The following is a 26,225-nucleotide window of genomic DNA, read 5'->3' on the forward strand; positions in this document are numbered from 1 at the left end:
ATTTCCAGTAGCACTCAAACAGAGGATGTTGGTGTGTGGTGGTAGAAAAGTGCAGCATTGCAGTGGCACAGAAAAGCAAGCCCTCTGTCATCTTCAAAACATCAAAACATAACTGCCAAGTCTCATGTGGGAGCCAGGATCCAACTCTTTTTAGATGCCCTCACTTCACGATGCCCTCACTTCACGCCGTCTCTGGTGTTTATGCATGCAGAGGTCGGAAATCTTTGAAGGAGACCATCTTTAAAACACTAATGTGCTCTAACATGTTAATGTACTTTATGTCATGTGTGTGTTTGATCATTACACCTGTGCAGCAAAGCCTGCTGAATGTTAATTGATCTCATCTACACATTGCCAGCTGCGATACTCTGTGGAAAAACTACCAATTTTCCTAATCTTCCAAAGTTTTTTATCTTTCTTTTTTCTTTTTGCATTAAAATTTGTTCCTGTGAAAAAACCAACAGACATTAAGTGTTTTCACAGTAAAATGAAGGTAGAGAACATCTGAATAGCTGATCTCTCAGGGGCACAAAATTAATTATATAAAATTCCTTATAACCTTTTAACTCTTTAACGGCCTCATTTTCTCTTTAGTAGAGCAAATTTTTAAGGGGCTATAATTAGTTTGACTATAATTTGTAGGTTTTATTCATTTTCGTGTATCATGCCAAAAGTGTTTATTTCATTACTGTTTCAAATTTTGACCATTTCACTGTTGTTACTGTATTATCTGCTGTCACATTTTCTGAATGGCATGATGACAATAAAGAAACTGTTCTCCTCTCTAAATAGAAATGGCCATTTGCCCAGGCCATTTGGTGGTTCCCACTTTGCCACAGCAAAAAGTGTTCTGTTTGAACTCCAGCTGTGACATTTATGTGTAGAATTTGCATGTTCTCTCTTATGTAAATGTGGGTTTTCTCCAGGTACTACAGCTACCAAAAACATACATGTTTGGTTAGTTGGAGATCTTAAATTGAGGGATTACAAGCAGTTTGTGTCATTGACTCCTGTGATGGATTGGTGACCCATTTGGGGGTTTGTCCTTTTACAGTCACTAGGATAGGTTCCAGTCCAACCACTGACCCTGACAACAATGAATAAGGTTACAGTTTGTCCCAAGGCAGTTAAATAGTGAACAGCATGATTATGTTATCAAGAGTATATGCTGAGACTTTGAAAATGGTTTCTAATGTAAACACTAAGTGCATTCAACTTGATAGCAAAATAATCTGATGCACCAATGTAGAAAAGTGCTTTTTATTGTAGTTAACTTCGGTTCGTTGGTTAAGCTACTCCATACTGACCAAATCAAACATGACCATAAAAGTATTTCCTCCTATTCATTTACTGTTTCTGTCATGTTATCTGCCCTGCCTGGGCTCATCAGCTGATTCAGATCACCTGGGCGTAATTGCCACTCTGCCTCTGCCTCTGTTCCTGCACTGACAGGCTACCAGCCTAATTCGGCCCACCTGGTTTTTCCTTGATTGCTGCTTGGTTTCTCTGCACTATTTAATCCCTTATCAGTCTCACCTTCTCTTCCAGATTATCATCGCCAGCACCTCGCCAAGTTGATATCCAGCATTCAGTTGTCTTCAGATTGCCTACTACTTTTGCCCTTGGATTACCCCTCTTGCCTTGCCCTTGTCGGATGCCTCTTGCCTGGTTTCTTGGATTTCTGGATTCTGACCCATGCTTTGTTCTGGACCCTGAGCTTTGCCTGACGTCTTGGCTAAGTACCCCATCTGTCTCTGTGTTCTGACCATTGCCTGCCTTCTGACCCTAATTCTGGATTTTGGACTCTTTAGCATTCCTCCTTCCCCCCTCCAGGACTAGACCGCTTCTTCGAGCCTTGCCGGACTTTTGCCCCTTTGTTGAATAAATCTGTTTTTTCTACATTCCATCTGCCGTGTGGTTGAATTTCTGGTTCCACAGTCACGTATTAGTTTCATTCATTTTTTTTTTTTTTTTTTTTTTTTTTTTTTTTTTTTTTGTGTGTGTATTTGTGGATATCCTTTTTATTTTTACCTAAATCTTTAATAAGAAAAATGGTGCTCAAAGTTATGCAGTACAGGTTGTGGTGTAACCCTAGTTTTCATGTGTGGAGCCACATAATTTTCATATCAATCTACATTAGAGTTTACACCACATATTAACTATCATTAATCTCATAGCTAGCCAGGCAGCTCACTGACAAATGAACTTCTTTCATATTGTAACTTAAAGGTGAATAGAAAGAGGGCAAGTTAGCATGCAGAAATACAATACCAAAGATATAAGATAAAATTACATTGAGTGTTAGTCAGCATATGAACTGTAGGCCAACAAGACAATTGAAACAGCTGAGATTTTGATTAAAACCGAAGCTAAAGAATGGGAAATGCTCCATTTCATTGAAGGTCCCCCACAGTTTCAGGGAAAGAACTTAGTTACATAATTGTGTTTTATTCAGTGTCATTACTGATACTTATGTGCAGAATCACACACTTGTGACATTGTTGAACAAGTTTGAGCAGGCACTCAAGCTAAATATGGATAATAGGTTTTTAGCAAAGCCAGTTGGAATTTTACCACATGGCATTTAATTGTATTCAAGCATGGCAAAATAACAAAGCCTTATAATTTTGTAAAGCCACACCCCTTGCTGGGTTAGATGGATGACATTTCTGTGAGATCATTACACAGAATTTTACATTAATGAGTTGGTGTGTAACTTCTCTTTCATGTGGTTATGTCAATTTAAAATAAGGAACTGAGGATAACCTAATGAAAAGAAAAAACAATATAAATGAATCTCTGGGCAGCAGAGGGCTAAATACAGACACTAAGTCTTCGATATCAGGGCTCCTTAATTAGACAAAACCAGATGTATTTAAAAGCTAATTCTCTGGAATGATCACACACAGTGACTCCCACCTGTCTGCATCTTGGGTTAAGGAGCACTGTTTCTCCTATTATGGAAGTCACCTTTTATAATTTAGAAACACACTGAAGGCCACACACATACTGTACAAACACACACTGTCCTTTTGGCCTATGCTGGGTGACTCGATAGTGAGGTTTGTCAGTTACCACTTCATGCCTTAGACTGCACACATTCATATCAAACATGGATGCTTTAATGGGTATTACTATTTTATTTTTTCTGACAGCTAAAAACAGCAGAAAGCAAAATTCTCAGTTCAGTATTATGTAACAAACACAGGCTTATATAACATTTACATGCAGTCTGGAGTATACAGTGTGTGAGACACACCTTTGGATTTTCAAACTGATCAGCATATCTAATGCTGAGTTAAGTGAGAAGCTTACTTTCAGAAAATTGGTGTCTGCCCAATGAGTGGCATCAGCTCTGAGATCTATGTATTAAGTTTTAAAAGATATGTCTGTCCAGCTGAGGGCATCAGCTAGGTACCACTCTGTGAAGGTATTAAACACCTCTAAGGAGTACAGAAAATTGTCAGTAGAACATTCCTACAAAGGAACTGATGCAAATGTGTGAGAGGGGGCATAGATATCAATACTGTGAGCATTGTCCAAATATGAACTTGCGGAAGTCAGAAAGCTATTTAACGCAGAAATGAAGCTGAAAGCAGAAATTATTGTGTGTGTGTGTGGGTTCAAAGTATTGGTTTTTAGCTTTCTCATTTTGCGACTACCAGTTACGCTGATCAGAAAGAGCAAAGCAAAATGCAGCATCATAGAGAAGCCAGCCCTGACATCAGAACATAAATGCCCAGTCTCACATGAAGGAGCCAGGATCCAACTCTTTTTACGTCCTCACTTCACTATGTCTGGTGTTTCTCCATGCAGATGTCAGAAACATATAGGGCCCTGCTCAAGGGCCCACAGTGGTTTACTTCTGTGGCCAACCCAGAGACTTGAGCCCAGGTTCTCCAGATCCAAGTCCTCTTCTGTCACCACTAGTGTACAACTCCTGATTAGTGGTATCATGGCAGAAACAAATGACAGCAGAGGTATGATGGTACGTTAGGTCCATAAACCATGGCTACTCAGTTCAGTCCTACGAGGACCATGATCCAGCAGGTTTTCAGTGCGTTCCTGCTTCAACACACCTGAATCAAATTAGATGGATCTAACAGCCTGTCAAGTTCTGCACAATGACTCTGGTGTGTTGGAGCAGGGATACATGGAAAATCTGCTGGACTGCAGCCCTCATAGGATCGAACTGAGTAGCTCTGCCATAAACCAAACACATCATGTCTTTTTTTTTTAGTCTTGTCATTTTTAACCTGTCAACCCAGTGACTTCACATCAAGCCAGATTGGTCCCAACACTGCCCCTTGTGGTTACTTGCACATTGCAGCTTTCAAATGCATACTTCAGTTACGAGGACGAATGCCAAATACAAAAGGCAACCATGATAATCACACATAAGCGTAATTGTACAGATGTGTTGTACAATTTGGTGAAAGTATGAAACAATGCATTTCTTTAACTGCTATCTTCAACAACTCATCTTCAACGTATCATATGTATTTGATGCTCTGAGTACATGTTGAAGGAGTTGTTTAAAGGAATAAACCAGAAGTTCTGCAGGCCCTTGGGAATCCCCTCCATCACCACCTCCAGGGCTGATTGGTTTGAAGCTGGAAGCTTCTTCCTGCTGTTACATCAGGGTTCTGCCGTACGTCTCACTCTGCTTGATGATCTTTGATTGTGTATAGGTTACAGTCATTTCACAGATGTTTTAAATAAGTCTTAAAAAATCATTAAAACATCTCAACCCATAGTTTCATAGAGACATACTAAAATTCTGTGAACAATTTAAGATTGCTGTCTTACCAGCTTGGGAGGCTTCAACCCAAAAACTCCCCAGATCCAGTTTTAAAGCCTTTAAGTTGACAGAATACGATTTCATTTTTACCATCACTCTTTACATCATTCAGTGAATGTGTGTATGTTATAGTAATTTCCTTCATTTTTTAGTTTGTTTTGAATACAGTAAAAAAAAATGTGAGCAGTTTATGCAGAATTTAGATATGAAAAATTTTTTGGACAGCCACTGTTTTAGGGGCTGAAGTTTCAATGATGGTGTAATAATTTCAAAACCTTGTGGGAAAATGTGAGGCAAAGGAGAAAAATTAAGAAGAGATAATGGTAGAGAGACCAGGAGGGTCAGAGTTGAAGAAGACCACTGAGAGAGCAACACATTAAGAAGAGAAAATTAGGAAAATGATGTGAGTTTGAGGGATGAAGCAGAAAAGATTTCAGATTCAGAAAGCCTGACAGAAGTAGAGACACTGAGGAAGAGGGAGATGATGGAGACAATGATGGTACATCGTCAAAACATCCAGCATCCTTTATTCCAGCTAGACCATATAGGATTTTTTAATCTCTGTATAATTTCCCGTTCAGTGTGTTTGGATGTCACAGAATAAAAAAACATGTTTTCAGTAAGAGTCTACAGGTAATATGATGCCAGATATGTAAAGCTTTACCAATGCAGCCATCAGTAATTAGGATAAAACAAAATATGATCTAAATATGATGCAAATCCCATACACACATATACAGAGTGTGCAGAATTATTAGGCAAGTTGTATTTTTGAGGATTAATTTTATTGTAGAACAACAACTATGTTCGCAATGAACACAAAAGACTCATAAATATCAAAGTTGAATATTTTTGGAAGTTGGAGTGGGGCTTTTTTAGTTTTAGTATCTTAGGAGGATATCTGTGTGTGCAGGTGACTATTACTGTACATAATTATTAGGCAACTTAACAAATACCAAATATATACCCATTTCACTTATCTATTTTCACCAGGGAAACCAATATAACAACTCAAAATTTACAAATATACATTTCTGGCATTCAAAAACAAAACAAAAACAAATCAGTGACCAATTTAACCACCTTTCTTTGTGAGGACACTCAAAAGCCTGCCATCCATAGATTCTGTCAGTGTCTTGATCTGTTCACGATCAACATTGTGTGCAGCAGCAACCACAGCCTCCACTGTTCAGAGAGGTGTACTGTTTTCCCTCCCTGTAGATCTCACATTTGATGAGGGACCACAGGTTCTCTATGGGGTTAAGATCAGGTGAACAAGGAGACCATGTCATTATTTTTTCTTCTTTTAGACCTTTTCTAGCCAGCCACTCAGTGGAGTACTTGGATGCTTGTGATGGAGCATTGTCCTGCATGAAAATCATGTTTTTCTTGAACAATGCTGACTTCTTCCTGTACCACTGCTTGAAGAAGGTGTCTTCCAGAAACTGGCAGCCTGAAAAGGTCCAACAAACTCATCTTTGATGATACCAGCCCATACCAGTATCCCACCTCCACCTTGCTGGCGTCTGAGTCAGAGTGGAGCTCTCTGCCCTGTACTGATCCAGCCACGGGCCCATCTATCTGGCCCATCAAGACTCACTCTCATTTCATCAGTCCATAAAACCTTGGAAAAATCAGTCTTATGATATTTCTTGGCCCAGTCTTGACGTTTTATCTTGTGTGTCTTGTTCAGTGGTGGTCGTTTTTCAGCGTTCCTTACCTTGGCCATGTCCCTGAGTATTGCACACCTTGTGCTTCTTGGCACTCCAGCGATGTTGCAGCTCTGAAATATGGCAAAACTGGTGGCCAATGGCATCTTGGCAGCTTCACACTTGATTTTTCTCAGTTCATGGGCAGTTATTTTGCACCTTGTTTTTTCAATACGCTTCTTGCGACCCTGTTGACTATTTTGAATGAAACTCTTGATTGTTCGATGATCACGCCTCAAAAGCTTGGCAATTTTAAGAGTGCTGCATCCCTCTGCAAGACATCTCACTATTTTTGACTTTTCAGAGTCCGTCAAATCTCTCTTCTGACCCATTTTGCCAAAGGAATGGAAGTTGCCTAATAATTATGCACACCTGATATAGGGTGTTGATGTCATTAGACCACACCCCTTCTCATTACAGAGATGCACATCACCTGATATGCTTAATTGGTAGTAGGCTTTCAAGCCTGTACCGGTTGGAGTAGAACAACATGCATAAAGAGGATGATGTGATCAAAATACTCATTTGCCTAATAATTCTGCACACACTGTATATATCAACAACACATCTTTAACATATCGTATGTAGTTGTTGCTCTGAGTACATGTTGATACATATATATATATATATATATACACACACACACACACATTCAATCATTTTCTGAATTAAGGGTCCATTAAGGGTCGCGTGTAGGCTAGAGCCTATCCCAGCATTAACAGGTGAGAGGCAGGGTACACCCTGGACACCAGTCCATCGCAGGACCAACACATAGGGGACAAACAACCATTCACACACACACACTCACTATTAGAGTCGTCAATTAACCTAACATGCATGTCTTTAGATGGTGGGAGGAAGCCGGAGTACCCAGAGAGAACCAACGCATCCATGGGGAGAACATGCAAACTCCACACAGAAAGGCCACAGCCCTCAAGGTTCGAACCTCTCCCCAGCCAAGATTTGAACCAGCGACCTTCTTGCTGTGAGGCTACGGTGCTAACCACCGTGCAGCCCTATATATATATATATATATATATGATGGAAAACATGAGCCTGCTGACTCTATGGATGGATTTGAGAATAAAAAGAACATTGATGGAACAACAAATGGGCGTCACCCCCCGTGGAGGATGATTTTGCGTTGAGAGGGTTTCACACCTGCACTTTTTTTTTCTTCTTTTCCTGTGTTGTGCACAAACATGGCTGACCTAGTGGCTCTTTGGTCTTCTCTGTGTCTGCTCCTCCTCTCCGTCTCCTATTGTTCCTTGAATCATGACAGCTGACGGTGATCAGCTGATCGGCTTTTCTGTCTCAAGTACCGTCTCTCTTGTAGCGTTTGTTTATTGTTCAGGTAAGATGGAGGAATCTAGCTGTTCATGGTTTATACTGGCACATATTTACCCCAAAGTATGGTTTTTGTTTTGGCAGGACCCTTCTCAAACACAGTAGCTGACAGGTGATAGAAAGAATTTATACTTCAGCTATGCAGGGGCAGGTCTAGAAAAGTTTTGAAGGGAGGCCAGGCGTGAGCACTGGCCAGGAAATGGGAGCACAAATGAGACCTTTGTGTTTTTAGCCAGATCATCAGTTTTGTTTCTTCATCAATTTCTCCTGTTTAACTTCATTTGTCAACATCTGGTGGTTTTATGACAGATATTATCACCATGTTATAATGTGTAGATGGTTGGTGAGATGATATATAAATTCTGCTTTATGATCTAGAATATGATAGAGATGATGCAGAACAACATATAGTAGTAGTACATTACATGCTGCATTTACGGACCCTTGGACATCTGAAGTTTACCCAAGGGAAGGTCAGTAACAGTAAATATTGGTAAAGAGTTGGATCTTTTGTTGATACAGTACAGCAAACACACACACACACACACATAGAAACATATATATGTACCAGACCATTCTTATATAAGAATTAATTTGTTATATTTATCGGTAAAGAGAAGCTTTCATAACAGTGGCGCAAGGCTTGTTTAATATGGTAAGTGGTAAATGTGATAAATATATGGTAAATATGAGCATTGTATTTAATATACATACTTTACGTTGTTTCTGGAGTTCAATGTTTGTGATTAAGACTACTTAAAAATGCAGACAGAATATGGGTGTAGAACTACCAACCCTGCCAGGCCTGAGTTACAACTTACAGCAATGACATCAATCAGTCTTATGACCTTGGAAGAATATTAGTGTTAGACTGTGTGTGTGTGCGTGCATGCATGCGTGCGTGCATGCGTGTGTAGTGGGGGGATTGCATTAAGCAATGCTGAACATCACACATGTCTAAGCTTATTACTACATACAAGGTCATGCATAAAGTCAGTGACATGACATACATCATGTCATATATAACTCTGATTAAGGTTCTGTTGTTGAAAGATTATTATAGATTATATTTCACTTGTTTTAATTTGTTATTTACATAGTTTTACTAAGCTATCCCTCATCTTCACCTTATTAAAAATATCCTATTACAATAATATCCAGGTGCTCTAAAGTAAATGTGCTATATTTTGTTGTAGGGATTTTTGTCTGTGTGAAAAACACAGCAAAGATAAGTACATAATTAATTTATTGCTGTGCTCACTTCCATGCTGTGTAGCTTTCCTGTACATTTAACAGTCATCAGCACTTAATTTAGTATTCCACTAAGCAAAGGCATAGAAACATATGAATGCACCAAGTGTGTCCACAGCCTTGTAAGTCTGAATGATATATTAATTCATTGCAGAGCAGATGCACGGAAGCCGATGTATTTATAATGAATAACAAACTATTCAGTGTTTAAACTGGCAGCTGGTGCTGATTTTCCCTGCTGAATCATGAGTGAAAATCTCATATTTATTTGTATTTCCAACACTTTGTATCCAAAGAAAGTCATATGAATTTTCTCATGTGTTGGATTCTGAAATTTGTAAAGGGCATTGCTAAAACTGATGCTGTGAGCTTCAGTAGTTTGATAAATTTAGCTGCGTGTACCATCTACAAAGCAGAAACTCAGAAATATGCTTCATGTTTTTACCAGAATTTCTATGACAGATACAAACTTAAGTCTATCATGTCCCCACTTTAACACTGGATGATTAAAGCTTACACATATAATTTCTGGCTTTAGATATGTCACTGCCACAATTAGCTAATGGCTACTGTGCTGGATAGAATTGTTCTGGCCATAAATCCTTCAGTAATCTTTACTTAAACCACAGCTAATCTAACAAATGCCACTGACATTTACAACAATGTTAAAGGAGAGGTTTTTTTTTTGTTTTGTTTTTTTGTCATTTCCATTTTGAGATGATAATAATAAATAAAATAATAAAAAAAAAAAAAAAAAGCATGTAGGCTTTGTTAACTGTGCGCTTTGACAATAATACTAATCCCCCAGCCCCTACCTTTGTCGAAAAGCTGCTTCTGCTCCCATTTGGCTGATTTCATTCTTTCCCCCCATCTCTAAATGTCCATGCTAGCATTAAGGAACCATCTGTGGCTGTGTTTCATTGGCTACTGGCTCAAGGCTCTGGTTTTTAAATAGAAGCAATGGAAGCTACTAATGGAAAATAACCTGGCTTTCGAATGTAAGTATATGATTATTTTAACGTTTTATTAATTGACCTATTTTCAATAATAAATTATCTAAATATTAAAGAAAAAATACATAAGAAAATATAAATATTCTAGAACAGCAGCTAAGGTCAAATTGGGCTTTGCCTGTATTGCCACTAATGCTTTGACTTTATTTGTGCATTTACATAAAGAGAAAAGATTATTTATTTTTCTTTTTTTAACTGTTGTTATATCCAGTTTCCTTATGTTTTATGGATTCGGTGTTGAGTATTTCAATGCAGTTGTCATTGCATTGCATTGCATTGCATTGCATTGCGTTGCATTTTTTTCTGTCAATCTATTGTATCTGAGGATTCACCTTTGTTCATATTCTGTAACTAAATAACAAAAGATAACTTAGCCTTTATTTGGATTCTGCAGTGCTGCCATCAACATCCCCACAGATATTAGGGACTTAATGGAGAAACCACAGCAGCCCAAGTTGATCAGTTATTATTCTCTGTAGTAAGAGTAGTCTCAATGGGTCATTACATTGTTGCCTGTAGGGCGAACATGTAAACTGCTCAGACCATAATGCAACCATCAGTGCTAACAACATAAATTTCTGCCTTTTTTCCTGAGATCTTTTCTAAATAATCTAGTTGCATTCTTTGCATTAAAGGATTTTAGAACTGTAGCACAGAGGATGCACTCACTGATGTTTAAACCAGCAAATCTAAAAGCTTAGTGTAAGAACTGAATGGTGTGTCTGTGTGTATTTGAGTCTGTGTAACTGTGAGAAAAGCTGAGGATGTACAGTATGAAGGATTAAGTGGGGGAGGAAAAAGTCAAGGACAGACAGGAGCAAGAAAGAAACTGTCAGAAAATAAATGACCTTGACCACATTATACACACATAACATAATTCGTCTGTATCTGAATATGAACTCTACTAAGGCTGGTTAACCATTTGCATTAGTTCCCATATAACTGACATGTACTATGCAACTAAACAACAATAGGGCCATGGGGGACTAGAGATAATTATCCCCATCATATTGCATAAAAAACATGTTAAAGAACTCAGTTTGTGGCATCTTCCCTATTCCACCAGATGATGGTATCAACAGTGGTTTTGCCTTGCAACTCACTGAGCCTGAAGAGCAATCGCGGGCACCCTGGTTTCAAACAACAGTTCATTCTCAAGGGTCTAGTAGCAGAGATGTAATCTGACTACATATTTTAACAAAATATAATCTAACGCGTTAGGATGTCCTACAATGTAATCAAATTACCGTTACTCTTCATATTCGTCCTGCGTTACTTCGGCACTCCCCACTCCTTTCACATATGATTTGAAATCAAGCGCCGTGGACAAAAGTGTATTTATCTAACTCAACACACCTTCTCATTAACGGTGGTACAGAAATTTTATGTACTCGTAAGCATGCAGCTACCTTTCTTCGCTGAAACTTGACCTTTTTTAAATCGACAAACACAAATCATTCACTGCACATGACTTTAGAAAAAAATATGATATAGAAACTTATTACCCTGGTGCATGATGGAAGGTCCGCCTCTCCACTTCCCTCATCAGAACCTATTCCAAACCGAATTGATTTTTTTTTTTAATAAGTCCGTTACTATTTCATTATTTTCTCATGTGTAAACGTAAAACATAATGCAGATTTGTCTTATGCTTAACGAGAGATGTTGCTTTATTTTATTGTTATTCATTTGAATTAATGTATATGATGATAGGGAAGAAGCACTGAATGATTTACAAAGTTAATAAGAGACTGACTATGTTCATAGAAGGTGAAAAACAATTAAAAGTTACAAGTTGCAAAACATTGTAAAGTCACCATTCGTAACTAATGCACTTTCAGTAAAGTATATGCGAAAAAAAATCGATTGTCATTTTTTTGTTTGGGGGGTTTTAACTAATAAAGTAACTAGTAATCTAACTTAGTTACTTCTAAACCTTAGTAATCAGTAAAGTAACTAGATTACTTTTTAAAGAAGTAATCAGTAATCAGTGGTCAGATTACTTTTTCAAGTAATCTGTGGCATCACTGTCTAGTAGTGGCCATGTCCAGATAGATCACTTGCTTCAACTTCACAAGAACTTTCACCATTTATAGCAGACAGTTTTAAAGTTGTGGCTGATCAGTGAACATTCATGCTAAGTCACGTTAATGTCAGCGTCTCTGTCTGCTTGAGTCACAGATCATGTGACTTGGCAGATGCTGACGTGGTTAGTGCATTGACAAGAATAGAAAGAGAGACACAAGCTTAAAAAGTGTAAAGAGAAATAAACCTCTTTGGTTTGATGAGTGAGAGGCAGCACATTTTTCTGACATGTCTTCTTGTGACATTTACAGTGCGACGTTGAGACAAAAAGAATACAGAGAAAGAAATGCTCAAACAAAACAATGCAGCAATTCAGCTCTGTCTCTTATGATGGTCTTTGGTAATTGGTCTTCCTTTTCTCAGCTTTCACTCAGAAAATAATTGGTGTGACCTCTAGGAGTCTACCACAGATCAATGATGTGTGTTTTTGTGTCAGAGTTGTCTTGTTACAGTTTGACAGAGGGAAAGGTCAGGAAAAGCAGCTGATCGTGCAGGTAGAGCTCAATAGTCATGGATCATGGTCTTGTAGACAAAGTGGTGAGTGAGCAATAATTCCAATAAAATCAACTTTGCAATGTTTTATACTGGGATATGAATTAAAGGGGTGGAAGATGAATTGTGCAATATTTTCCAGTGAGAAATGGTTCAGAGAGTTAGAAGTGGCATCTCAGCAAAAGCAAACAGGTTATCACTTAAGATGGTGTGGAAATTTCATTTATATATTGCCTGGAATAAAATTGGCCTCACGCAAATTGTCTGAAAAATTGTCAACTGATCTGCTGTTTGTTTTCTTTTTTATTGATCTGGGAAATGAAGAGCTTCCTCTGACTTTCAGATAGAAACTGTCTGAGTTTTGGGAAACTGAAAAATTTCCTTAAACCCAGATTGGTAGTTTAAAAACCTTCCCCTAATTGCAGTCATATAAAAGTTCTCCTTTCTTTGTACCTCATGCTTCAATACAGTTTTGATTGCTTAAAGCCAGCACCTGGTTTTGTGTGTGGCAGCAGCTTTCACTAGACGTGATCAACCAACATCTCTCAGTAGCCCTCATTTTATGCCATTCATTCTAAGGTCTTGAATCAAGAAACTCTTGCTGTAACCTAAAAAACAATCTACACAGTCTTGCTGTGATTTTCTCTGCTCTGAAAATGCTATTGTTAGCCATTGTTTCCACAGAGAGCTCAATCATCTGTGTGATTAATTAATTAATTAGACTAATGCACCTATTCTGTTCTATTTCACATGCTTGCTGTTGAAATCAGCCTCCACATGAGTGGCTGAATTTGGACAGCACAGTTTGAACAGCCCATATTATTCACACAGGAGGTTCAGCAGCAACATTATATGTACAAAGGTGCTGCTCACATTATGTGAATGACCATAAAGATATTTACAAAAACAAGAGACGAGTGACTAGAATCAATCTGATTGTTCTGTCAATGAGTGGATGAGTCAGTCTAAAGCCAATTGATCTACTGTGGTTAAGCCCTGATTACATGAACCATCGGTCAATTACTGTCTATTACCAGTAAACTTTAACTAATCAGACAAGCGTTACCAGTGGAGTCTGTCAACGCAGTAAAGCTCTTGCCCTGCAAAAGTCTTAATCATGACAGGCATCCAGTATCATTATTTGCTATAGTGTCTCTAATATGGTAAAAGTTGTGTAGTAAGTTAATACGTTTAGCCCTCTAGAAGCTGCCATTACTCATTTGAACCTGAATAGATGGATTTTACCTTGATTGTAATCCTATAATCCCATGAGAATAAATGTGACCAGAAGGTAAGTTACTCATTTGATTCTTTTTTTTAGTTCCAAAATGAGGTAGCAGTTTTTTAATACTTAAAGGTACAGTGTGTAAGAATTACTTACATCTAGTGGTAAAGATGGGCATAGAAATTACTTCATATCCTAAGCACATTTGTGAATAGATGTTGGCCGTCAGTGGCCAAAATTCTTCCAGCCCTAAACATGTTTTCATTTCAGGATCCAGTGGCCTCAGGTGCATGGATGACTGCCTTCTAGGTAACTACTTTAAACTTGAGTACATGAGTATTGTCTTCCTATATGTGCCTTTTAATTTGTTACTTATTACAAACAGAGCTCTAGCACATATCAATTAAAGCCACTACTGCAGTTTTAAAGACCCACTCCAATGCTTATTTGGAACTATTTTAAAATTGTTCTCAGTGGTCTTCTATTGTGATTATGAAGTTTTGGCTAAAAACACAAAACCTGTGCCCTCTTCCAGGCTTCTGCAGAGGACCAGTAGCTCATTAGCAATTTGCCTCTGAGTTGTGGGTGGAGTCAGCGCTGCTCAGTGCCCTCCCCTGTTGGTGCCTATGTGCCAGCTCTGCATGCAAGTGCACCGACCAATCATCAGTGGTGGAAAAAAAAAAAAAGGCGTGTAACATAGGAATTATGCTGACCCATGTCTTCCTTGAAGTGTTGACTGCAAACCAACATGTGGTTTGTTATATTGTGATGACCAAGAAACCTAATCCATTGCTCTCTCACAGCAAATTTCTCGGTAAATAATGAAAGCTAAGGTGATTACCAACCCGCTACTGCACATGCGTGTCGATCCGTCATCTCTTCGTCCTCATAGTCAGAACAGGCGGAGAGGGTGGAGCACTTGTGGCCTCCCCCTGTGGGTTTATGATGCGTAAATGCAGGTCTGTCTGAGCTTGCCTTTTTCTGCCCACCATTGGTTCACAATGATTTAAATGCAGAGATACTCAGAAAAGCCATTTTGATCCAATTTTTCGTAAGACATGTCCTCTAGCGTCAGATAAATGCCCCATGGACATGTGAACAGCATGAATAACGTGATTTTCACCGGAGTGGGTCTAAAGATTAGAGGGTTCTCACTTCACACACAGAGTTGTTTGTCCATTCAGAGATACTGTACTAAAAATGATGCACACATATGACAGCTGCTTTGTATGTGGATCCACAGCAGTTAAATATTAACGGCTCATTATTAGAGAACAAAAGCATAACAGTTATTTTAAATAAAGTTATTAGATATCAATAGAAACACAATTTTTATTTATATATTTTTAATGTTTATGTTAATGACCTTGAATTTTGTTACAGACTGAACCTTAACATTTATTACCAACCATCTGTATGTCTATTATAACACACCTCTGCTTTTTCATAAATGAGCAAAATAATATAATAATCTTGAAAGTTTAAAAAGGTAAATGAATGCCAATTTATCTGCTAAACATAAAGATGTTATGATGCTTATGTTGGCACAACCCAGAGCACTGTGTTTATACAGCCTCATATGACCTATAGAGTAACTGACTGACTGCAGAGTTGTTTTAAAAATCATAGATACAATATATTAGTTATGATCAAATATTGTAATTAAAATCAATCCATTTTTTAAAATGAATGTGATGCAATAAGCTGTGGCTAAGGAAGTGACGTTAGATGCACATATACTGCAAAATGAGGAGCCTATTCCCGGACTTTATTAATAAAGCATCTTTTAAAAGCTCTGCACCTCAGGTGATAATGAATCAAATGAGCAGAGAGAAATTTTTAGAACTAATTTGTATCACATTTGAAAGGCGTTGACAGGGCAATATATAGCACTGAATTCCAAGTCATCTGAAATCACACATACACAAGATACAGTGTGTGTTTTACATTACACATGCTGCTTTAACATTGTGCAATACATCCAATGCAATACATTACAAGCTGTGAGCACTTCTTTTTGCATGAAGAGTTACTCTGATTATGATTTTCTGTTTTCTTTTTAGACTATTGAGCCGGCATGCATTGTGGGAGCTTTTTGGATGTCTTCCCTGTGTTTCTGTGCCTTGTAATCAAGTTGCTTGTTTCACACTGGATCAACAAACTGCACAAGGCAATAGTCCAAAAGTTTGACTCAAATTAAAATAATGTGTATATATGTGTTTTTTGTTCATCTGTAGCAAAGATGCTGCATTCACTGACTTCTACACAGAATCAAATGATGTTTCATTTCCACCAACTCAGCTGGCCTGAGAACATGTTGATTACTTGGCCACATTTTCTTCACAGTGCAGGAAGCACTAAATTCCAAATCGAATTACTAACAGATGAAAATAATGTGGAACTGACACCAGCTGTTTGTTCAGATGGTAACATTTAGCAGAGGTGGACAGGTGCATCAGTGGGTGTGTATGCATGTATTTGATTTAGAAATTGGCAGTGTTCATGATCTGGTGACTCATGTTAGTCATTCGCTAGTGTGTGAGTTTAGATGAGTGATCATACCATAGGACAGGTATTTGGAATAAAAAATATTCTCTAAACTGGTTGACTACGACATTACCCAAGTACAAGCCAGTGGTCAGGGCACCACTACAGGCATTTCCACATTGTGGGAGAGGGAAGTGGATTGTTGTTTATGCTCTCAGAATTCCCCTAAGAGCTACTTTATATGCAAGCTTTTGTGTTTAATTAAAGTGGTAGTGTTCCAGACAAAGCAATCTATAATTAAATTGCTTTTGCAGCATTGGATTCAATTTGGCTCAAGGTCTAAAGGTATTCTTAATTTGTCAACTTTGTCCACGGCCATTAGACAAAGCTGAAAGTAAAATGCTACATGTGTCTAATTTATTTACATCTTGTTCAATAATGCTCAATTTTGCTGACATTTTACAGACTAAGCAGCAGTTAAAGACAGTTAAAGTAAGAAGTAAATCATATTGACATCAGATAAATAAAATCTTGCTTTTTATGAAGAGGTCAAATGGTGTAGAAGATGTCAGACTTTTTCCAATGTTTTTCTTTTTTTCCCTTCTGAGTGTCTCAGAGAAAAGATCCAAACAGTACATGTACACCAATGAAAGCAACTGCCCTTCAACTTCTGTTTCTAATGAGCTGCCAAACCTGTTCTTGCACCACATGTAGCTAATCAGTTTTGTCAGGAAGGTTGATGAGCAGGTGCAAACATCATGCATAAACAAAGAAATTTCCTTAATTAGTCCAGGCTTCCAGGGTTCATGAAACATTGTCAAAGGTCTCTTTCTTTCTGTGAACTTCTGACAAAAAATGATATTATGATTGTGTGAGATGCAATGTTCTCCTTTAGAGATGAAACAGTAGCATTAAACTGCTTTATTTATCTGTGTGTGTGTGTGTGTGTGTGTGTAAGAGAGAGAGAGAGAGAGAGAGAGAGAGAGAGAGAGAAAGGCCATCTGTTTATCAGCTGGACCATCACATGACATCACTGCTCTGACACAGTTATTCTCAGTTCCCAATTTTAATTCACTAATGAATTGGAAATAAATTCATATTTACCTCAAGCTCCAGTGTGGAATTTTAATGCAGTCTGTGCTGATAAAGGACTTAAGCTAAATTAGTTAGAATACAAAATTATGTTGCTTTTATTAAATACATGAAAATGAATTAGAATGAATTAACCACTATCCTGGAAAGCTAATACTATGGCAAGGCTTAATTGGATGCACATTAAGATATTTGATTACAAATGATTACACACTGCATGCGCTGTGCCCTCAAACACATACCAAACTCACCTCCCCTAATTAAGCAGGTAATCCTTTCTCACATTTCCCTCTAACACATCACAGATGCTGCTGAAAGATCTGCTTTAACAGACTGAGAGACTGCAGCAGTCAAAGTCCTATTTAATTCATATGTATATGAGCTGGGATCATCTAGAGGGTTCATGTTTTGATCTATGAGAATACATGAGGAGGTGCCTTCTATGCCTCATGGGTGAAGGTAAGGAGCTTGAATATTTCACTGTCAATAAAACTTTATCTAGCTGTTCTTCTGCATGGTTTGGTGAATGAAACAGAAAGTGGATATAAAATGCCAAAACACAAAGCCGGTTATCTCAGGTATGTTGGCATGTAGACTTTTCTCCCTTCTTTTAAGGTGTCAAGTAAACACTGTTAAAGAATCAGATTGTGCTGGTCCAGCTTTTAAAAAAAATCTTTTTTCAGAGGGGGGGTTTGATGGAGGAGGGATCAATAGAGGAAAACCTCTTCCTGTTTTGGAGGCAAGTGGTCACTCTAGTCTGCAGAAACTTCTGAGGGGTAAACAGAAATGCTTTAGACTATATCACTTAGATATTAGAATAATTTTATTCTTTTTTTTTTATTTTTTTTTTTTTTGTTCTGTGGAGTGAGCTATAAAACAGATTTGGACTTAATTTTCAAGCAAACTGCAGATTTGTAAAGAGAAGTATTTTGTAAATAAATGCTCATTAGACTGCCAATGAGATAAATATGAATGGATGTCACCCAGCCTTGTTGTAGATCAAGGTAAACACTGGCTTTTGGGGGAAAATGACTTATATTTTTCTTCATGCTCTTTCTCCACCAATGGACAGTGATCAAATGTGACATGTGGAAAGAGGCTCATAACAAAGCAGTAACGTTGTGCTCTTCCAGCTGCATTTACTCAACTAAATTGTTCCTGTGGTCTCACCACACTTCCTGTCCCTTTTTAGTCTCTCTCATCATGCAGATGATGTTCTTTGTTTCTCCCCTTACATCATATCAGACTGTGTATCAGATTTTTTTCACAGAACAATGTCAGTGTATTGTTGGTCTATTCTGCCCTGATTTTAAACCAGCATGATAAAATCTGTGACAACAAGAACAAGAGCAAAGTGTTTGGCCCAGTTAGGCGGCACATTTTGAGCTGTCCATGGTCCTGAATCCATTTCATACCGCCATTACTGCCTTTTAGTTCATTTCAGCCTGCTGAACTGCCACTACATTTAGACTTCATTGACTCAGTGTAATTTATTTTGTCCAGAGAAATAGTTCTCCGATAAAGAAAAAAAACGAACGGGAGATCCAGTGTTATTATCCATTGTGGCTTCTTATTTTAACTTCATATGAACCAACTAAAATCTCTCTGCATTCTTAAGTCACATATTGACTTAAGAATGATCAAAATCATCACTAAACATTCTGGTATTTGCATTTTTCCTTTGATGCAACTTTTTATTATGGAACAAGTTCAGCTTGAAGCGTCTGTTCGTTAATTTTCATATCCGAGAGAAATGAATGAAAGTGAGTGGTCGCTTTGAAACAGCTGGGAAAAAAATGACAGCATTGTGGTTATAACCACCAATGCGCAACTATCGCAGTGCGTATTAAAATCTGAATACAAAAGAGCACAACTGACTACAAATAGATGCCTAAATATACTGAGGCCATTGTTGACTTGTGACTCCACACCCCCCACCACCTCTCTGCCTGCACCCCCAACCCCCCCGCCCCCCGTCTCTCTCACTCTGGAGTTAGTTGGTTGGTTGGTTGGTTGGCTGCAGCTAAGCCTCAGTCTGTATCCCGGCTCGCCTGATAGACAGTAGCAGTCCTTTTCCTCTCCATCCTCCAGTCTGCCTGCTTTTTGTCTGACTGTCGGCTTTAACCGCAAAAGGTGAATACAGCACCCAGTCATGGAGACCGCTGTGGACGAGGGCTTTTGCTTTTACCCTCGCGGGAGACGCACAAACTCACCGAATAAATAAGGCGTCAAAGGACAAACACCGGCTTTCAGCGGAAAACGCAGCCGCTGCTGGTCATCACAGTGACGCTCCTCTTCCTCCTCCTCCTCTTCCTCCTCTTCTGCCTTTTCAATGAGCACGTCTTGAAAAGCAGATGCCCTGCTCGGGAAGTTACGGAGAAAGCACGGATAAATCCTGCAAGTCTAAAAATTTCAAGAAGCGCTCTCACCCGAAGGTAAAAGCAGCTCCACGGAGACCAAAACTGTTGAATTAGCTACTGCTTCATGTCTGTGTCTGCGCTGCCCACGTATCACCTCCTGAATGCATGTGTGTGTTTTAGAATATTAAGTCAAATCTGTTAGACACGAGTGAACATTTCGTACAAAGTGGGTGGGAAGGTGACTCATGCTGATTTCAGCGCTGGCTTTTTTAGCCACTGCACCTTTTTCTTCTATTTTTTTCCTAACCGGTTTAAAAGACACATTTTACAGACTATTACATGAAAAAATACAAGGTACTCTTTCTTAACGTTGACTGGCTGATGTCTGAGTGGTTAAAACAACGGGGCAATGTGGTGTGTTGATGTGTGTTTGGGATGATGCAGCTCCTCCACGTTTTTATTAGGATAACTGGCCTAATATATTTTTGTGGGGAGTGTTTGACAAGTAGAAATGTGTAATAGAGGTTTGACTTCAATCATTTGTAACTTGTCAGATTAGGTCCATATTAATTACTCACTCTAGGATTGATTGTCTATTTGTGGAAAGTCAATAAAAGATATTAATTAATAGTAAAGCACAATCTAAAGCTGTTTTGCTAACATATATATGTGTGTGTGTGTGTGTGTGTGTGTGTGTGTGTGTGTGTGTGTGTGTGTGTGTGTGTGTATTTTTATGCAGCCCTCGTGGTGACGTTATCTTAATTTTGTGAATTTGCTGTCATTTAAAACTACTTCTGTTTCTAGAGTAAAAGAATTAGCACATTTCCTTTACCTGCTCTGTACCTTTTTGGATTTTAAAGCTTTATGCTGGACTGCCTGACTAAATGGACTTGAAAAATATCAGCTTTTTTTGTCCAAAGCAATGTCAAGTGCCCCCAAGGAAAAATTTGACTGCTTCTCTTCAGTCTTGAACACCTAGAAGGATAATTTTAAAGGTTAATACCATCCCTGTCAGTCTTGGTGGTTTATTTATCCATTTGACTTTTATTTGTTGTTGTTCTTTGTTGCTCTGAGAATTAAGATAATAATTAATACCAGGAAAAGTTACTTTTCTGCAAATTATTTCTTTTCTAAGAGGAAAAACGATGATAAAATTCTAATCCAGAGATGGGGATTTAGCTCATAGTCCTGGTCCTTATATTTGCAAGGTCAATTACTTCACAAACTCACATGAATCACTCATGTGGTGCTGTCTTCTGAGCTGTTGTTTTCTCACAGCAGGGCTAAGAGGATGCAACTCAGCCCACTGAGAGCAGAGAGGATGTTTACAGCATAAAGCATCAGTAATGTTGACCAAAGCTTTTTTGTGATAGTTATCTGTGTCATAAATACCAATAAACAAGAATGCTTCTCTTTTCTGCTTAACATTAACTGGTCTGGATTTTGCTGTGTTTGTGCAGTGTTAGTAATCAAGCAAATCAATATTATTTTTTCCCTATTTTCCTCAGATTAGCTTCTCTCTGGCCTCTTGGCACATAAGACAGCTTGTAATGACTTGATGTGTCACAACACGCTTCAATTCTTTAGTAGGTTGTCATTTGTTATATCAAATTAACAGTAGATTTAGGTCTAGCTACCCTTTTAGCACAGCTTTTTGAATGACCTGAAAAGCAGCCTAACTGCTGCGTTAGTGGCCTCAATTTGCTTTAACTGGAAAAAAAAAATTGTAGGCCATGCAAACTCATAGCCATTTATGTCCATCTTTCCTCTCTTGTTCTCTCACTCTTTCTCATCCACTTTCACACACTCCACCTCCCTCTCCCCCCTGCTAGTATGCACTCACTCAAACTGTGTCTCATCGCATCTCATCACTCTCAGCAGCACTCTGCCCCCCTCTGCTTGTCTCCATCACACACACACACACACACACACACACACACACACACACACACACACACACACACACACACACACACACACGCACACACACACACACACACACACACACACACACACACATACACAAAAGAGACATACCAGCCCATAGTCATTTTGGATATTATATGATGGAATCTGTGATCTTTTACTGTACCTCTTGGGTAGCAATTTGATTATTTTTGTTAGTTTATTTTAGAGTGTTTACTGATACCCTGTACATACTCTGGAGTTGTTGCTTGCCCTACATTACAACCTATTTGACCTCAAAACAAGGTTGCAAATATCTGTGTTCTTGGTTGAATGTTGTTTAGCTTCACAGAACAACTGGAGCAAGATTTCCAAAGCTCAGTGGTAATTCAAGGACAGGTCATTTCTATTTTCTCTATTTGTGCAATGACTTTGTTGTAGGAGGATGGTATATTGCAGAGGGCCATTTATAATGTATAGCACAGACCTGTATTAAATATCTGCTCAGTCAGAGGGACTAGATTACACCATATTGCATCAATAGCGGGATGAAGGCCGTATGGGGAAATGGGGAAAAAGCCCTTTCCATCTTTGTGCTGAGTCTTTGCCAGGGTGCTGTGACTTTTTTGGAGTATGTGGGCTTAGTAATAATTAAGATAATGCTTTAATGTTACTGCAGTAAATGTGAGTTATTACGATGACGCCCTGTATGGGAGGTTGCTGACAGATAGTTGATGTCGCTGCTGCTGAAGTTCAAGAATGAAAGCATAAAAAGAAGTCTTTTTACTGATTAACAGACTCTTCAATTGTGGAAAGAAATAAAGTAGCAGAAGTCTATATTTAAACAGCCTCAATAGGGAGATAAGATGTAATTGTTCCTCCCAGCTGGAAGCTGAAACTAAATCTTTCATGTTGCTGTGATTTCAGTTTAGATAATAGTTCTCAATGAAACATATTAAAAATATATTTTTTTGCTTTTTGTTTGCAAAAGTTATTGTCAGTTACAAAAAGTTTGCAAACTGCAGGTGGACCATTTTATTCAGTCAAGGTAAAAAAAAAAAAAATCAACAATAACATGGTCTGAAAACATAATTATGCAAAGCAAAGACTCAAAGTGACTGTAATGGATTCTGGGAGTGAATAAAAGAACATTTGTCCGTCAAATTAATTCTGGGTAGTACATCCCCATTTTCATATTACTGAATATAGTTACCCAAGGAGACCAGTGTCTACTTTTAGCCAGTAGCCATATTGCCTCAGTGCTACAATTAATTGTTTTGCTAATTCCTTGTTTTTTCTCTTATCTGTGAAAACACTGAATTTCAAGTGCTAGATTCTCAAACTCCCATTACTTTAAATCACTAAAGCACTTAGGAGCAGGTCTTGTAGTTGTCCCTCTCCAAACACCAAACCTTTCCCCTTGAAATCAACAACAAGACAATGTAGATACAGCTGACATGAAGTAAGAAACGTCAATTAAAGCCTCCAATACTCCAAAACACCACATTCTCCCCTCTAATTACACCTTACATCTTACTTCCCCAGAGGCGACAGGCCAAGGAGAGGGTGCCAAACCCTCTTTACACCCACGCAGCTAGCCATGCTACACGTCCTGTGCTGTGCTGGGGTGGTAAGGATGGCACAAGCTCAGGGTAGCCAGGGGAAGCTTCGCCACCCAGGTTGTAATTTTGCAAACAACATGACTTTCTACGATCATTGGTTTGAAGCCAAGAAACACTTATTAACAGTTTAAAAAAAAAGAAAGAAAAAGAAAAAACTGTGCATCTCTTAGCTCCTCAGTCAGTTTTCTGACTGGAATCCTAAACAGAAAAAATTCTGTCAAATTTTTAATCATGCTTTTTTATTATTTTTTTTTTATTTATTTATTTTTTTTAACTGTGCATTGGAAGATGAGTTTTAAACTATAGTGGATACAAAGAACTTTTTAATGTGAAGTTTAGTTTTCTAGTTTTTTGACCCTGTTCAATGAACTGTCATGCATTCAGTCAATTTGAAAAAGACACGTGTCCCTTTTCTATAAACTTAATTAATTTAAACTATTTACTCTTACAGTATTTGTGCATCACACACATGGCAATATTATGTAGGTAAGCACGGGTCAGTCAACATAAGTTATGTAATGATAACTATACTTGTCATGAATGCCTCAAGCAGGATGAGTGTCTGTGTGAACCTGATACATCTGACAGTTTGACTCTCTAAACCCTCTTTTGTGAAAATTAAATTGAGCTGTTGTCAGACAAATGTAGGATGCTGTTAGTATAAGTTAAAATATGATGAAACCTGGGTGTATCAATGCTAATCAAAACATACTGGGGAAATATTATGTGATTAAATAGGTCTAATAGGTCATCCACGTGCGCTATAGCCTCATTCCAGCAAGGGGTCCAGCTCAGGATGGGGCGGTTTGTTGCAGTTTGGATCTCTGTTGAATATCGACAGCCAACCGTACCCTTACCTGGTAGGTGGAGTATAAGCCGGACAGCAACAGCTATATCAGCTACATATAGCATGACATCATAGCAGCATAACGTCTTCCTTGAATTAAAATGAAGAAGAATCCAACAATAAATAGAATGAGGTAAATGGTGGACATCTGTCATGATTTGTGTGTTTCTGGTTTAGTTTTACTGTTCTATGGTGTCATTGTCTGCTCTGGTTTCCTGTTTAATTTTTTAAGTTCATTCCCCTTGTGTATTGTATTCTGTTTTGCTTTCTGTTCGTCAGCTCACCTAGTTTAATTAGCATATTCACTTCACCTGTTTCCTATTATTTCCTCAGTATATTTATACCTCTTGGTTTCAGTTTCTCTTGCGGATTGATTGTAGTTTTCATGTCACATACCTGTTGTGTTTCCTTGTTTGCGTCAGTTCTCATTAAACCCTGTTGATGAAGTGAGTGATCATGTTAAAATGCAACACTGTGGTGCACCCAGCATCCATGTGGAAGCAACTTTTAGCAAGGTTTCTATTCAGTGGCAAACCAATTGAATATCTGTACAGTAGTCCAGAAGAATCTAAATCCACTCAAAAGATCCTTTGCCATCTCTTTGCCAAACACATGACACCCACAGATGTCTTGAATGCATTTCCTGTGACAGTGTGGTGTGGGTGTGGAGGCAGGACCTAAATGTTAGACAGGCAGAGGCAGAGGGAAGAGGATGAAGTAATAATGAATTTAATCACTGATGAAGAAAAACAGTGCTAAAGCAGGTTACAGCAGCATAAAGAAACCAAAAGAATAAACAAAGGAATGAACAGCATTAGGGGGAAAACTATGAAGATGACAAAAGAAAGAAAGCAATGATGATGATCTAGCAGAGAACAAAAGAAACCCTTGGGTATTTATACTCTAGGTAGGAGAACTAACTAAACCAGGAGCAGGTGGAGCAATCAGCAAAATAAGACTGGGTGTGTCCTGAAAAGGAAGTAAAGTGAACAGAACAAACAAAGACATGTACTCTACAAAATAAGACATGAAACCAAAGCTAAAAACCAAAGCCAAAACTAAAGGAACAGAAACAAAATTGAAGCAAAATCCAATAAACCTTTACTTTTTCTGAGCTTTTGGGCTGAAAGACGTGGCTCTGCTCAATATTTAACAATTAGTTTTAATGTTTTGGCTCATCTGTGTATGCCATGTACACATGTAAAGATCCACAAAGGGGACTCAATACTGTCCCCATTTTCCTTTAAAAGATTTACACACGTGGAACAACACCTTCTTTAAAATCTAATCACAATTTTACAAATATGTGCAATATAGATCATAAAACTATTAAATAAAAAAATTAATAAACATCAGATACTGTTCACTGCCTTTTAAGTGTGTTTTTTTATGCCTAAGGCCCATTTTACACCTGATTTTGTAATGCTGTTTAATTTAATTTCTTAAGATTCCCATTTGCTGCAGCAAAGCCACAACTATTCTTCCTGGGGTCCGACAGAATTATGCATACAATAAGAAAACATATAAAAGAGAAAACATTATAAAAGCAAAACAAAACAAAAACCATGTATATATAGCCTTCACATTCTGTAACTAGATAGGAAAAGCCCTCTGGATACTGATGTCCATTCCATAGATGATTGCATTTACAGTTGGTATTAAGATGGGTTCTCAATATCTTGAGTGTGCCAACATTGTGATTTAATCATAATATTGAGCTAAGAAGGGCACTTAAAAAAAATAAAGAATTAGTCTTCTTGGAAAACTATCTCACAAAAGTGATTTGGAAATACATCAAATCTAAAAGGTCCATCTTTTTCCACCTCTCCACTGAGTTAGATAATATTTATTTATTTATTTATCAATCATAATCCTGCTCACAACAACACATTTGAAAGCATGCATTTGCTTTCACTGAGGTGCCTTGGCTCTGCTTTTGAAGTGGAATTATTTAGGCATAGCCTGGCTAGCTTGTCAATAGTGTCGCAG

General features: G+C 38.1%; 1 protein-coding gene across 6 annotated transcripts in view; it reads left to right on the forward strand.

Annotated features, from left to right (window-relative positions):
* The first annotated feature begins 19,559 nt into the window (after window positions 1–19,559).
* The window catches only part of dlgap4b (discs, large (Drosophila) homolog-associated protein 4b), a 123,280-nt gene continuing 116,614 nt past the window's right edge, over window positions 19,560–26,225 (forward strand). For all 6 annotated transcript variants that reach the window (XM_041979748.1, XM_041979750.1, XM_041979751.1 and 3 more), the window contains exon 1: window positions 19,560–19,937. The gene's annotated coding sequence lies outside the window, so the exon portion shown is untranslated. The remainder of the gene's footprint in view (window positions 19,938–26,225) is intronic.

The sequence above is a fragment of the Melanotaenia boesemani genome, chromosome 3, assembly GCF_017639745.1.
Source record: "Melanotaenia boesemani isolate fMelBoe1 chromosome 3, fMelBoe1.pri, whole genome shotgun sequence".
Lineage (NCBI taxonomy): Eukaryota > Metazoa > Chordata > Actinopteri > Atheriniformes > Melanotaeniidae > Melanotaenia > Melanotaenia boesemani.